The following is a 15,637-nucleotide window of genomic DNA, read 5'->3' as shown; positions in this document are numbered from 1 at the left end:
CCAATCTTCTAAGAAACCCTCAGTCGACTCTTCATCTGCCCACTCGGGGAATCCTACCAGTTGCAGATTGTTAAGCCGGGACCTGCCTTCAAAGTCCCTCAGCCTTATTTTCCTGTATCTTGGTAGCCATTGTGAGCCATGTGACCTGTTCCTTAAAAGTCGCAACATCTTTATCCAAGCCGCCGATCAATTGCTCCAGATTTTTCTGATGTCCATGTGCAGTAGGCCAACTTCTAGCGTAACAGTGTCTGTATTCCCCTCCAGGGCTGTGCGGGACCCCTGGATTGCCTCAAGGATGGTCGCTCTCATTGGTTCCTTCTCTGGTTCTGGCAGTGGGGGCCCTGTTTGACGTGTGTTGCATGGTGGCAGGCCCTGCACCAGGGTATACTGAGTGGTGGTGTTTCTCTGCTGGCCCTTGTCTGTCTTATCCTTCCCCATGATGGGCAGCAGGGGCTGCAGCTCCTTGTCTCTCTGCGTTTCACTCACCCATCACTGACACACACTCAGCCCACTAATGTGCCACCACTCCTTCTGCACGCTGTACCGTCTCCCAATGATCCAAGCCTAGGAGGATTTACACCTATCGCTCGTCACTCCTGCAGCACTGCATGTCCCAACTCCTGATGTGCCAGGTCTGGGCCCTTACAGGCCCCTCACTCATATATCACTATCCCTGCAAGTTCAGGTCACAACTGTTGTGGCCCCCTTGCACTTTGTGACCTTGCTCTTCTCTCTTGCCCGACGGCTCACCACCACAGGAGCTCCCCCACCACCACTTGCTACTCGAAGTCCACCACACCATGCACAATCACCTCTCTGGGTACCAGTGTGCCCCCAGTCACGTGTGACATCCAGGCCCACCAGTGAGCCCACTGAATTGCACCGCTATTGTGTTCTGCAGCCTCCACTACCCAGTTCCGATGATGACTGGCACAATCAGCTTTTGCCCTGGCAAATACTTTCTTTCCCTGCAGGTCAGCACTGGGGCACCCACAACAGTCCATCAGCAAGCTATCCCTGGCCCCCGCTGACCAGGGCCTTTCCTTTGGTGCACACTGCATAGGCTTCTCTCCTCCGTCCAGATATCGGTCCCTAGTCATAGCCTGAGCTACAGGCAATCATCAGCGTACCGATTTGCGAATCCCTAATGGAGGGGGTCCACCTACAACTCAGTCCTTCACCTGTCCTCGCCTCAGTTCAGACCAGTGGGCTCTTTCCCCAGCTCGCCACCACCTCCAGCGTCTCCTGGGAGGTCCTCTCCTCTCCAGGAAACCGCTGCCGCTCCACCTCATGGTGACGTCTCCTGAACCAGGCCTCCCCAGCGGACCTGAGGCCTAAGTCCTGAGGCTGTTCGCCTCGTAGTCGAGGCCCAGGTCAGCCCCACGACCCAGTATGGCAGTCTTTCCGGGCTTCCTGCAGCTGAGCCGGTTTCAATCAGCAAACTCCGTGGGGCTGCCTATGCAGCTGATCTTGGCCCACAATGCCTTCTGGGGGGACCAGCAGGATCTGGCTCCCCCCTGGAAGTCCTAGTCGGCCTCCACCTCCTTGATGTGCGGTGAGGTCCGGCCTGCTCCTCTGCATCTCGATGGGCCACACCCTGCCAGCACCACCTCACTGCTTTACCTCACCACCTGGTTGTGCAGTCTTTCCGCACTTCCACACAGCCTTCCAGGCTGCTGTGCCTCTCCGCCTCCATCACACTTCCATATTCTAATTTCAGGGTGGCAAGAGATAGGGATAGAGAGCAGGATTGCAGAAAACACAGTTTGCGGGTTGCTAGTCACTCATATGGGGAGGATTTTTCAAGATTAATTCATGGGTCTGTGGAGCCCAGTCATCTTGCCTGGACATGCCCTGTGTAAAGCCATTGTTAAAGACTATAGGCCCTATTAGTTCACTGGGTATAGTTTTGTCTAATTTCTTATGAGTGATCTGTTTTACATGTTAAGGCAAAATCAGTAGACCTGTCAGGCCTGCCCCGAGGGCTCCATTGCAATATGCTGTATATTCTTGGACATGTGTGCTAACAGTGTGGTGCAATGTGTTAGTACTAGTAGTATTAATGTTTTCATTACCCACCATTTTTTCTTCACATGTGGCTGTTTTGCTATAATGGTGGCACTTAAATTTGGATATTGTATCACGAGTATTATTGCGTGAGCACTAGGAAGCACTATTATCCATTTTAATTATATTGGTTATTTGTTTTGATAAAATAGAGGAATTAATTTTATCAATTGCATCCTTGATGAAGTCAATGCAAGGATTGGTCGCGTGACGAAACACGTGTTGGCTGGTTTTGGATGAGGTTGAAGAAGGAAGCTGCAATAAATACAAGAAAAACTTTCATCTATGGATCTGTGGACTTAAATTCTTTAATATATACGAGTGCCTTGGATATTTTTTGCTTCAGTTTTCCTTTTGGAATTTTGGGGGAGTGGGGTGTTTTCTTCCCTTCCAGGGACACCGTAAATATAAAAAATTGGATGCTGTGACTTGGGTGGGATATCAGTGAGCACTGTTCCTTATTTCTAAAACACCTATGAAATCGACGCCTCGCTTGCTTCATCACAGATCCATCTTTGCTGTGAGTCTGGATTTTCCATTCATCGTCCCTGAGCATCAAATCTGCAACATCACCATAAGGAACCGAGGCTGTGTCTCTGGAATTTAACACATCGTTCTCCTGCGGGGAAAAGAGTTGACGCATCGCCTACCCGACATGGAAAGAAAGTAAGAAATCAACGCATCGCTTGCCTTTCTGATGCATCACCCTTCCTGTGGCTTTATTTTTGACGCATACCAGGTACTTTGTGCTAAAACAATACATCCATTGATTCCTATGGATTAAGACTCTTTTAACTTTAAAAAGTAATATCTTTACCTGTGTATGTAGGATTTTTATTGTTTTGGACCTGTTTTTCTAAGATAACTATTGACTATTTTTCTAAACTGGTGTTGAGAATGTTTGCATTTTTTTCACTGTATGAGAGAGAGAGAGAGAGTGTGTGTGTGTGTGTGTGTGTGTAAACACTGACACTGAGATAAGCTTGAATGCTTGTGCCAGGCTAGCAAGGGGGTGAGCTGTGACTTCCTTACCTTGACTAGAGTGAGGGTCCCTACTTGAACAGGGTGAAAACTGACTACCAACTAGAGACCCCATTTCTATCAGTTACATATTGTAAAAAGGATGTGTTAACCCCTTCTCTGCCAGGTCTTTACCCGTCAGGTGACAAGCCTTTTTTTGGCTATTTGGGGCAGATTGCACTTAGGCCCTCATAACTTTTTGTCCACTTAAGCTACCCACGTCAAATTAGCGTCCATTTTTCCAACATCCTAGGGATTCTAGCGGTATCCAGAGTTTGTGGGTTCTGCTGGAGGAGACCAAGAAATTAGCCAAAATACAGCTGAAATTTCGTACTTTGGAAAATAAATAAGAAAAAAGGGCTGCATATAAGCTGGTGTTTTTTTCTCCGAAAATTGCATCAAAAAAGGGTTTGTGGTGCTAAAATCACCATCTTCCCAGCTTTCAGGAACAGGCAGACTTGAATCAGAAAACCACATTTTTCAACACAATTTTGGCATTTTACTGGGACATACCCCATTTTTACTATTTTTTTGTGCTTTCAGCCTCCCTGCAGTTAGTGACAGAAATGGGTGTGAAACCAATGCTGGATCCCAGACAGCTAAACATGTTTGAAAAGTAGACAAAATTTTGAATTCATCAAGGGGTCATTTGTGTAGATCCTTCAAGGTTTTCCTAAAGAAAGTAACAGCTCAAATAAAACAAAATATTGAAATTGAGGTGAAAAAAAGAGCCATTTCTGTCTACGTTTTCTTCTATGACTTTTTCCAACTATGGCAGATTTTTGAAAGCAATATACCATTACGCCTGCTGGACTCTTCTAGTTGCGGGGATATATAGTGCTTGTAGGTTAATCAAGAACCATAGGTAACCAGAGCCAATAGAGGAGCGGCTTCTTGCAGAGGGTTTTCTTTGTATACTGGGTATACAGCAATTCATTTAGTGAAATATAAAGAGTGAAAAATAGGTGTCAAGGAAACCTTTGGATTTCCAAAACGGGCACAAGATAAGGTGTTGAGAAGCAGTGGTAATTTGCACATCTCTGAATTTTGGGGTCCCCATACTAGCATGTTTATTACAGGGCATTTCTCACATAGACATCTTTTTTACACACTGTCTTACATTTGGAAGGAAAAAGTGTAGAGAAAGACAAGGGACAATAACACTTGTTCTTCTATTCTGTGTTCTTCCAAGTCTCCCGATAAAAATGGTACCTCACTTGTGTGAGTAGGCCTAATGCCCGCGACAGGAAACGCAACATGAACACATCAAATGTTTCCATTGACAACTGACATGTTTTTTGGAAAGTGCCTAGCTGTGGATTTTGGTCTATAGCTCAGCCGGCACATAGGAAAACCTACCAAACCTGTTTATTTTTTAAAACTAGACACTTAGTGGAACCTAGGATGGGGTAACTTGTGGCACCTTTACCAGGTTCTGTTATCCAGAATCCTTTGCAAACCTCAAAATCTGGCAAAAAAAACACTTTTCCTCACATTTCGGTGATAGAAAGTTCTGGAATCTGGGAGGAGGCACAAAGTTCCTTCCACCCTGCATTCCCCCAAGTCTCTAGATAAAAATGGTACCTCACTTGGGTGGGTAGGCCTAGTGCCCGTGACAGGAAATGCCCCAAAACACAACATGGACACAGCACATTTTCCCAAAGAAAACTGACCTGTTTTTTGCAAAGTGCCTAGCTGGGGATTTTGGCCTCTAGCTCAGCCGGCACCTAGGAACACCTAGCAAACCTGGACATTTCTGAAAAACTAGACACTTAGGGGAACCCTGGATTGGGTAATTTGTGGCGCTCTGACCAGGTTCTGTTACTCAGAATACTTAGCAAACCTCAAAATTTGGCAAAAAACACCTTTTCCTCACATTTCCCTGCTGCAAAGTTCTGGAATCTGAGGGGAGCCACAAACTTCCTCCTCAGCAGCCATCTAGGGAAACCTACCAAACCCAGACATTTCTGAGAACTAGACACCTGAGGGAGTCCAGGGAGGTGTGACTTGTGTGGATCCCCCAGTGTTTTCTTACCCAGAATCCTCAGCAAACCTCAAATTTAGCTAAACAAATTTCATTTTTCCCACATTTCTGCATGGGATCACCGCACCGGCACAAAAATTCCCTACCACCCAACGTTCCCCTTAGTCTCCCGATAAAAATAATACCTCATTTGTGTAGGTGGGCCAAGTGCCTGTGACAGGGAAGAGCCAAAAACATGTCAAAATTGAGGGGGAACAAAAGCGGGTCCAAAAGGGCAGTTTGAAAAGAAAAAATATTTTAAAGCTGACAAGTGGGGCAGAATTTTTATCAGTATAGGGAGGTAGGAATATTGTGGATTCCTGTAGATTCCGGAAGATTCCATCACAAAAATGTGGAAATAAATGTGTGATTTCAAGCAAAGTTGGAGGTTAGCGGGGCATTGTGGGTAAGAAGATAGAGCGAGGTGCATGTGAATCTGGTCTCACCCAGATGTTTTGTTTTCAGATGTGTCTAGGTCTCGTAGATTTTTCTACATGGCAGCGTACCAAAGTCCAAGAAGTGCAGCCCTCACCATTCCAAGTGGGACGATTTTGAGAGTTAAAAAAGCTCTCATGGCCCAAATGTAAAACCAAAACTCCAAATAATCAAATGTCCTCTTGCTTGTTGTTGGGATAAGATCTTTTAGTGTGCGTGGGGGGGGGAGCTGAAAGACTGTTACCCCTTTCAGTTGAGGTGGGGCATAACCATGCCCATACTGGTTGGTAGCCATCACCCAACTATTTTGTTTTTTAATTCCCTGGCATCTAGTAGGCTTTCTGCCCCCCAGGGGAGTGGATCAGGGGTCATTTCCCCATCTGCCCACCGGTGGGCAGAACAACTTTGTCCCCATGTATTTGGGGGGGTATGGCCATACCCTCACCCTCTTTTTTTGAAAAAAATCTTCCCTGGTGTCTGGTGGGCTTTCTGCGCCCCTTGGGGGCAGATGAGCCTTACAAAAATAGGGCGATCAGCCCCCAAGGGGGGCAGAAATGGCCAACAGTAATGTGTCCTCTTGGGGAGCGACCCTTGCCCAACGGGCTGCCCCTCCAAACAAAACACACACACACCAATCCCTGGTGCCTAAGTGGTTTCTGCCCCCCCGGGGACAGATCGGCCTAATAGAAATAGGCCGATCTGCCCCCAAGGGGGACAGAAAGGACCTAAAATAAACCCCCCCCCCCAGGGGAGCGACCCGTGCGTGAAATTGGTGCAAAAAAAATCCCTGGTGTCTAGTGGTTTCTGCGCCCTTGGGAGCAGGTTGGCATGAGACAAAAAGGCTGATCAGCCCCCATGGTGGGCAGAAATGGTCTAAAATAAAATTGCCCCCCAGGGGAGTGACCCTTGACTAAGGGGTCGGGGTAATTAAAATAGGCTGATCTGCCCTCAAGGTGGGGCAGAAATGGCCTAAGAACAATTTGCCACCCAGGGAAGCGACCCTTGCCTAAGGGGTCGCTCCCACGTGTAAAAAAATTTTTTTAAATGATCCCTGGTGTCTAGTCGCGTCTACTTCCCCTGGGGGCAATTCTGCCTAATTAAAATAGGCCAATCTGCCCCCATGGGTGGGGGGCAGAAAAGGCCTAGTAAAAAAATGCCCACCTTAGGGAGTGGCCCTTGCCGAAGGGGCTGCTCTCCTAATTTGTTTACAAAAGTAAACACAAATCCCGATCGCTTTGCAATCGGGCTGCAGAAATGCTCAGAAAGACATCAAAGGAAAGGAAAAGCCTTCCCTTTCCTTTGATGCGTCTCTGCCGGCCTCCACCCCCTGATCGGAAGAGAAATGCAAGCGTTTCTCATCCGATCACGCTGGGGGGGGGGCAACCTTTGATGAGGTTAGCGCGCGATCAAGCACTGATGTCATCAGATGTCACTGAGGGGGCTGGGGTGGAAGGGGAAGCGATTCCACTTCCATCCCTGCCCATGGAAGGGTGGTGGGTGGCCCACGGGGGAGGAGTGCTAGCACTCCCCCCATGGCCTGGGTGTAAGATGAGCTGGTTACGTCCTCGGCACCCGAGCATTATGGCAGAGGACATATGCAGCTCGTCCCCGGCACCCAAGGGGTTAAACACAATAGGCTTTTAAGGGTGGATTTACATTGTACCGAATCTTGCAGGCAGGTATTTTGTAAGGGTGTGCAAAATTTGCATAATTAGCTTTTGTGTAATCATGCAAAAAATTGGGAAAATTATGCAAAATTCACATTCATCATTTAGCACTATATTTTGACACAAAATGCAAGGATGCATGTCACACTAAAAATAGTGCAAAAACACAAGTGCTGTGATCAACAGCCACTTGCCTTCAAGTTGTTCTTGTTTCTCTTGTGCTATAATTTTGCCATGAATGGCAGTGTAATTAAGTATTGAGGCATAATGGTGTAATTTTGTTAATTTTTCGGTGTGCCATGAAATTTTAAAAATCACGCTGATGTAATTTAGATTTTGCCTGGGCCCTGTATTGCTTAAATGTGATCTCACAGATTACAATAGTAGGTAAGGATTTTGGTGGCCCAATGGAACAAGCCATGGAGGTAGAAGATTTGCGCTATGGTTATTCTTACTAGGCACTAAACCGTTATGACAAGTATAATGTTGTACATATTTGTAATTGTATTACAGAATACCTGATGGATGCCTTGTGGGAATCTTTATAACCAACACGTAGGTTTGAATTGATTATGGTGAAAAGGCAATGACAAAGGTCATAGGCCTGATTGCTTATAATGACAAATTATGATAAAGGCAGTAGGCCTGACACATTGATTGGGAAAGCCATTAGTTAAGGTCAGTATGCTTTTAAAGGTGGATTGTTATTTCTCTGTTGTAAAGCCTACAGAATGGTATTTTGTTATATGAAATCTCACAGATTACATTTACAGAGAAAGATTTTGATGTTGGTTATGTCCTATAAAAAACCATAGGAGGTCAAAGATTTTCACTGTAATAATTCCTGCTAGAATTACATCAGCGAGCCTTACAGGCATAGCAGTCTGCTAGGATCTTGATATAAAAAATAATTAAATAATCCATACATATATATATATATCTAAATAGATGCGTAGAGGACCTCTGCATCCACCTTCTTCTGCTACTGGTTTCCCTGAGAATGAATATCTGGGGTAATGGCTCAGTCCATAACAGTTATTGGGCCTCTTGCCCTGTGAATGGCAGCAGTTTCTGATCACATGTGCACATCCACCTGAAAACAATTGTGATTCGATGTCAGGGTTAATTGGCCAGTCCTCTAGTTTTTCATTTTCTTCTTTTATAGTTTCCCTTTAATTTCTCTGCTTCTCCTCTTTTTCTTTTGATTTTCATCAAAGGATACTACAACCTTCTAGGCAGTGCTAATGGGACACTTGCTAGCTGCATATACGGTGCACTGCATTCCATATGGCAACATCTTGCAAACCATACAGCTATTGTCTAATGCTGCCATCCATATTGTAACATTGTTTTACCATTCCAAGATGACATCCTCATTGGTTCTAAGCGTAGTGGCCATGCTTGATCTTTAAAATAACAATAGACTATATACAACACCCGTGCAAGATGGACTCCCTCTGCTATATTTAGGTTTGATATTGCAAGCCTATGCTTGCTGTGTTAAGACGGCAGCATGTTTTCTTTTTTCCACTATATTCTGTTAATTTATCTTGCACATGTTGCTGAGTTTTTTGGGGGTTATGTTAGAGAGTGAATGCAAGAATGAGTCAGAATGAATGAATGAATGCATGAGTGCAAAGATGAGTGACACAGTGCATATATGATGGCTTATTAAGTGCCTACGCTCATCAGTAACACAAAAGGCTCTTTCATTCATACAGCAGACCTATTGGCATTGTCAATGCTTGTTCCTCTTCTAAGCTATGAAAATTTGGAAGGCAGGCTTTCCCTATTGTTGGAAGATTTGAGCAAGTTAAAAAGAACACCGTTTGGACATCATTAATAATTTGTTTTTTAAAGTCTTACCCAACTCACAGTTGCTAATTATATTGAATATATAAGGATGAAAGGTTGAGTTGGCCCTGCTAGGAGTCAGACTGTGATCTGCGGGGTACCTGCAGCAGTTACAACCTCGACCTTTGCTGTCTAACTGTGAATGGAACTTGTGACTTGTGACCACCAGGCTCTGTACTATTGTCAGTTATCATACTTAGTTTTTAAAATGGAACCTGCTTTTGACGTACACAAGTCTTCAGCAGGAAAATCAGTTTAGAACCATGTTACTGGGATGGTATTTGCAAGTTCCAATTTACCTCTGCACTGGTGCTTTCTGCGCTGAACTATTTTAAAGGGATTTTAAAGAGAATAGGTCTCTGCTGCAGATTCACTGGTCAGTGAAAAAGCCTTATTCAGATTGAAACTTCTTACTCGTTGGTTGCACATAGACCTCTTGTTAGATATGACCCTTTTTGCGCGGTCACCCCAGATTTATGCTTTCCTAAGCTGAACTCGTTTTTGGCTTTGGGACTCTGCATACTTTAGTCCTGCGAATCACTGGTAAAGTGCTTGTGTTCTCCCTTGTAAACATGGTGAAATTGTTATACACCTGATTGGTACATTTAATTTACTTATAAGTCCTTAGTTTATGGTACTACATATACCCAGGAACTTTGTATTAAATGCTACTAGTGGACTGCAGCACCCACTAAAGCAGCACTGTAAAATATGTCTCAGGTCTGCCACTGCAGCCTGTAGCGTTGTTTTAAAACTGCCATTTCAACCTGATAAATAGATTAGGGTGCACAGTCTTTAAAGAGTAGAAGACATGTACTTAAATTTCACATATTCTGACCACGGTTCCCTCTAAGGGGCAAGGATGTGGCATAACTGCCTGAGCTGTCAACTATGGACTGAGGAACCAGGTTCGAGCCTCGTCATTAGCTCAATATCTTGTGATCCTGGGCAAATCACTTAAGGTCCGATGTACAATGCGATTTTGTTGTTGCTAAAGGCAATTTTCACTTTTGCAACCGCAGTATGGTCTTTCCTAATGTACTATCCCTATTTTGCGAGCCGGCATGCAAATACCTACTCTCAAAATAGGGACTTTGCAATTAGGAAGGGGCATTCCAAGGGCATCCTTTCCTAATTGCAAGTCACAGTGGCATGTATGATTGTTTTGAGACCACAATTGCAAAACAATCACAGTTAAAACCAATGTCAAATTGGTGTTAAAAGCCATTTGCAAACAGGAAGGGGTCCTCAAGGGGCCTGTGATGGGCTGGAACCTGCTCGCCCGCACTCAGCTCCCGCTTGTGCTGACGCTGCCCCTGGTGCTCTGAAGCTCCCTGCCCGTGATTGGTGGAAGGATCGGCAGTGACAGGGCGCTGGATGTTCAAATCGCTGCGGCATACTCCTACGGCGTTCAGAGCTGTGGAGGAGCAAACAGGAGACAAGGGAATAGCTGTGAACCCTTTCGTGAAGGAGGAGAAGCCCAGCAACAGAGAGGTGAACGCGGAAGCCCAGGAGCGGAACCCGCCAGAGAGTCGAAGACAACGGTCCCATCCGAGCGCCGGAGCCGAAGACGGAAGACGAGCGTCAGGAGACCCTGTTCCAGGCAACCGGGAGGACAAGTGGCAGCATCCCGCCACGCTTCAGGAGAAGCGTGGCCATTCAGGTGCGTGGGACTACGTCCCTGACCAAGAGTGAGAGACAGAGAGCGGAGGAGGGCAGGGGTCGGAAAGCATGGAAAGGCGGGAGGGGGAAGGACAAAACAAGGAAACATAACAAACACGAGCACTGGGGAGGGGAGGTTGGTTGGAAAAGAGAAACGGATAAGTACAAGAGGAGAATACAAAAGGGGGGGAACTAAACTACTCACCACCAGTCACCGTAGAGCACCGTCACTAATAGTAGATCAGCCAAGTCACGCACAGGTCCGGTTGAGCACTAAAGGAATGTACAAGACAGAAAGGACAGGAGTTGAAGCACTGAGAGACAGAAGGGTTAAACACATACTAATCTAAAACGATCTGAATACAATAACCTTAAGAAGACCAGTGAGTCAGGGAAGATAAAGAGAGAACACGGAGACTAAATAGATATCAGTAGCAAGTACACTTACCGCTATATTCTCTTCTCTCCACATGCACTTCCCGGGGGACGACCTGTGAACCAGGGAGACAGAAAAGAAGAGTGAAGACCAAACCTCAAGAACAACTCACCACCCTAAAGTCCCAAAACCAAAAATTGAAAGATACTCACCTGTTTCCTACTACATCTTCTATCCTCAATAAAAGACATTTTCCAGACTTCCGCGGACTAGAGTGCTTTATCCACGCCCTCACGCTTACAAGTGGTGTCAGAAGTGGGATTTACAAACAAAGAAAAGAATCCACAACCATGGAAGAGAAGGCAACAATGGCAGATGTCATAGCCCAGTTGGCTGAGGGGCAACGGCATCTCCAGTTGATATGGGAACAACAAATGAAAGAAGCCAAAGAGGAACGGGAGGCATTGCAAACAGCACTCAAAAGCCAGGTGACGATTATGGCTAATAACCAACTGGTACATGAAACAGCATTGGGGAAGCTTACCAACACCATCGCCCATACAAAAGTACACCCCACGGTACCAAGTAGTGTGTTGCAATGCTTCCAGGAGCAGGAGGACCCAGACTCTTTCTTCACAAACTTTGAAAGAGTGGCCAGTACTGCCAATTGGCCTGAGGACAAATGGGGTCAGTATATCGCCCCCTACTCACCGGCCACCTGCAAACAACATACCAAGCTATCAATCCGAGTGGGAACCTACCATACAAGGACATTAAGAAAACAATTTTAGAAAGAGTGGGTTTGGACAGTGAGAGTTATCGCACTAAGTTTAGGCAAATGAAATGGCAGCATCAGGAGAATCCCCGTACCTTGTATTATAGAGTCCAACATGCAGCCGGGAGGTGGTTACACCCTACAGAGAAGACAAGAGAGGAGATGTTTGACATAATCGTGTTAGAACAGTACTTGGATGCTTTATCACCTAACACTCGGAATTGGGTACGACAGCATCCAGGACTCACAAATGAAACAGCCGTAGATCTTGCCTGTGCCTATCATAGAGGCTCTGACTTCCAGGCTACTGTTAGTCGGGCTCCCCCTCCTACGGTCCGACCAGCCAATCCTAAACTACAACTACTACGGCCAGTCGAAGCCCACGGGCCGGAACAAACCCAACCAGTGGGCCCGGGACCCTCAGGATACAAATGCTACAACTGTTCAGAGTGGGGACATATTGCCCGATATTGCCCGCATAAGAAAGATGCCGAGGAACCCATGGAGATTGGTCTAACCAAGGGGAGAGTATTCTGGACTGGAGGAGAGAAACCTAAATATACCCTCCCTATCTTTGTCAATGAAGTAGAAAGGATGGCCCTAATCGACTCCGGATGTAGCCAGAGCGTGATCCGGGAAGATTTAGTATTGCCAGGGCAGGAAGAACCCGAGACCCAGGTTCTCATCACCTGTGTACATGGGGATCAACGGTACTATCCCCTTGCCACTATAAGGTTGAAATGGAGAGAACAAAATGAGAACCTCCGGGTAGGGGTACTCTCCACCCTGGATGAAGACATAATCCTCGGGACTGATTACGAGGACTTTCCCTCCTTATTGGAGAAAGCCGGGCAAGAGCACCTTCTGAGGGGTTGGTGGACGGAGGCCCCTAGTGGAACCATTACAGAAGAACCCAAACGGGAATGAATTATCCTCAACAGGAGACAAAAAAGAGAGCAACGACGGTCTTATCTACAGCAATGCCCATCCCAAGGCGGTCCTGTTACTTGTGGGAAGGTTTGCACCATCACCGGGGATTTTTGACGGAATCAGAATGAGGACCCAACTTTAAAACACGCATGGCAGCAGGCCGAGTCTGGGGCAGCACCAGGGGTAGGTCCCAGGTTCCTGATTCGTAATAACCTGTTATACAGGAACCCAACACCCACTAGAGGGAACGACCTACAGTTAGTTGTGCCCAAAAGCCACCGCCAAAAAGTGTTACAATTAGCACATGGGGATAACGGGGAAGGGCATTTGGGGAGGGAGAAAACTGAGGAAGCAGTTCTTAGACGATTTTATTGGCCAGGGGTTTATGGTGAAATAAGGAAGCATTGTTCAGAGTGTCCCAAATGCCAGTTGTAAAACCCCTCTCCACAAAAACCCGTACCACTACAACCTCTTCCGATTATTGATATTCCTTTTACCAGGGTTGGAATGGACCTTATCGGGCCCCTCACCCCTTCCACTCGGGGTAGACAATATGTTTTAGTCCTGGTGGACTATGCCACACGCTATCCAGAGGCCATTCCCCTTCCCAGTATACACACTAAAGCTATTTCCCAGGCAATGATAGAGTTTTTTTCACGGGTGGGTTTCCCAAAAGAAATATTGACGGACCAAGGGACTCCTTTTATGTCTAGATTAATGGCTGAAGTATGTCGATTACTAGGGGTGAAACAAATCCGTACCTCAGTATATCATCCACAAACAGATGGGCTGGTGGAACGATACAACAAAACCATTAAATCCTTACTAAGAAAGAGTATATCTGAGGCCGGTAAGGATTGGGAAAAGAAACTACCATTGGTCCTATATGCTATACGTACCCATGTACAAGCCTCTTTAGGCCATAGCCCTTTTGAGATGTTATTCGGTCGACAACCACGCACACTGTTGGATATGTTAGCCGAACAGTGGGAGGACACGGAGGAGGAGGTAAAGGACCTCTTGACATACACCCGGGATTTAAGAGAGAATCTTCATACAGTATGGGAGGAGGCCCATGCTGCCTTACAGGAAGCTCAGAATAAGCAGAAGCAAATATATGATACCCGAAGTGCAGTTCGCACCCTAACAGTAGGGGATAAAGCTCTAGTCTTACTCCCTAGCACTGAGAATAAATTATTGGCCAAATGGCAAGGGCCGTTTGAAGTGATAGCACAGATCAATCCCACCACCTATAAGTTGGCCATTCCCCAAGGAAGTGGAAGGGAACAGATATATCACATCAATCTTCTTAAAAAATGGTTAGAACCCACAGGAGGCTCTTACATTCATTTTATCAACTCGGATGTTACCGAAGACATCCCGTATCCCATGTTACCTCACCAGGACCTGTCTAACCAATCCCAGTCTTACGAGATTGTATTACAACCAACTAACTTGCCTAGTACATCACAATCAAGATGTCTTCTCTAAATATCCGGGCAGAACCACACTAGTCCAACATCCCATTCGTCTGAAAATGAATACTGTCTCACAACAGCGACCATACCGCATTCCTGAAGCAAAACAAAAGATTATTGAAGAGGAAGTCCAAGCCATGTTGGCAGCCGGTATCATAGAACCATCAGCCAGTCCATGGTGCTCGCCAGTCGTATTGGTACCCAAGCCAGATGGTAGCACCCGGTTTTGTGTAGATTACAGGGGTGTCAACAACTTAACCTATTTCGATGCGTATCCCATGCCTAGAATAGACGAGCTTATTGAGAGGCCAAGCCAAATTCTTATCCACCCTAGATCTCACGAAGGGTTATTGGCAAATTCCCCTAAGAAGGGAAGACAAAGAAAAAACAGCATTTGCCACCCCTTCGGGCTTATATCAGTTTACTGTCCTCCCTTTTGGGCTTCATGGGGCCCCCACCACTTTCCAAAGACTCATGGACGAAATCCTACGTCCATTTAAGCAGTATGCTGCTGCCTATCTCGATGACATTGTTATCTATAGTAATACCTGGGAGGAGCATGTGGCACACCTAGATACCATATTACAAGCTCTACGAAAGGCCCAGTTAATCGCCAATCCTGAAAAATGTAGACTTGGACAGACTAGATCAAATACCTGGGGTATATTGCGGGGAACGGTCAGATTAGACCCCAAGTAGAAAAAGTAGAAGCCATCTCAAAAATGTCATTCCCCAAGAGAAAAAAAGATATCAGAGCATTCTTAGGATTAATTGGATATTATAGACGTTTTATTCCCCATTTCTCTACGGTGGTGGAACCCCTTACTGAGATGCTAAAAACACCTATCCCAACACCTTTGGTCCTCCCTCGGCAACTGACTTATATAGCTTTGACAAGTTGAAAAACGCCCTCACGTCAGAACCGGTGCTTTGCTGTCCTGATTTTGGTAAACACTTTGTGTTACTAACTGATGCCTCTGACGTGGGTCTTGGAGCAGTGTTGTCCCAACCACAGGATGATGATACCCTCCACCCTATATTGTACATCAGCAGGAAGCTTCTACCACGGGAGTTGCATTATCCAGCTATAGAGAAGGAATGTTTGGCGATTAAGTGGGCAATTGAGTCTCTCAGATATTATCTGTCCGGTAGGACCTTTACCCTAATTACTGATCACGCTCCTCTCACTTGGCTCGCCCATCATAAGGACACTAATTCCCGTGTTCTCCGCTTGTTCCTTTCCTTACAGCCTTTTTCCTTCCGGATTCAGCATCTTCCGGGTAAACAAATGGTGACTGCAGATTTTCTTTCCCGTTATCCGGTCTTGGAGCGTCTCGACAAGCTGCTCTC

The 15,637-nt window shown here is 45.9% G+C and overlaps 1 long non-coding RNA gene across 1 annotated transcript in view; it reads left to right on the top strand.

Annotated features, from left to right (window-relative positions):
- LOC138297221 (uncharacterized) overlaps positions 1-15,637 on the top strand; it is an 89,671-nt gene that overhangs the window by 29,165 nt on the left and 44,869 nt on the right. Inside the window, exon 2 of the long non-coding RNA XR_011203941.1 lies at positions 2,575-2,733. This is a non-coding gene — a long non-coding RNA (uncharacterized lncRNA). The remainder of the gene's footprint in view (positions 1-2,574; positions 2,734-15,637) is intronic.

The sequence above is a fragment of the Pleurodeles waltl genome, chromosome 5 (assembly GCF_031143425.1).
Source record: "Pleurodeles waltl isolate 20211129_DDA chromosome 5, aPleWal1.hap1.20221129, whole genome shotgun sequence".
NCBI lineage: Eukaryota > Metazoa > Chordata > Amphibia > Caudata > Salamandridae > Pleurodeles > Pleurodeles waltl.
This window is presented reverse-complemented; position numbering and strand designations above follow the sequence as displayed.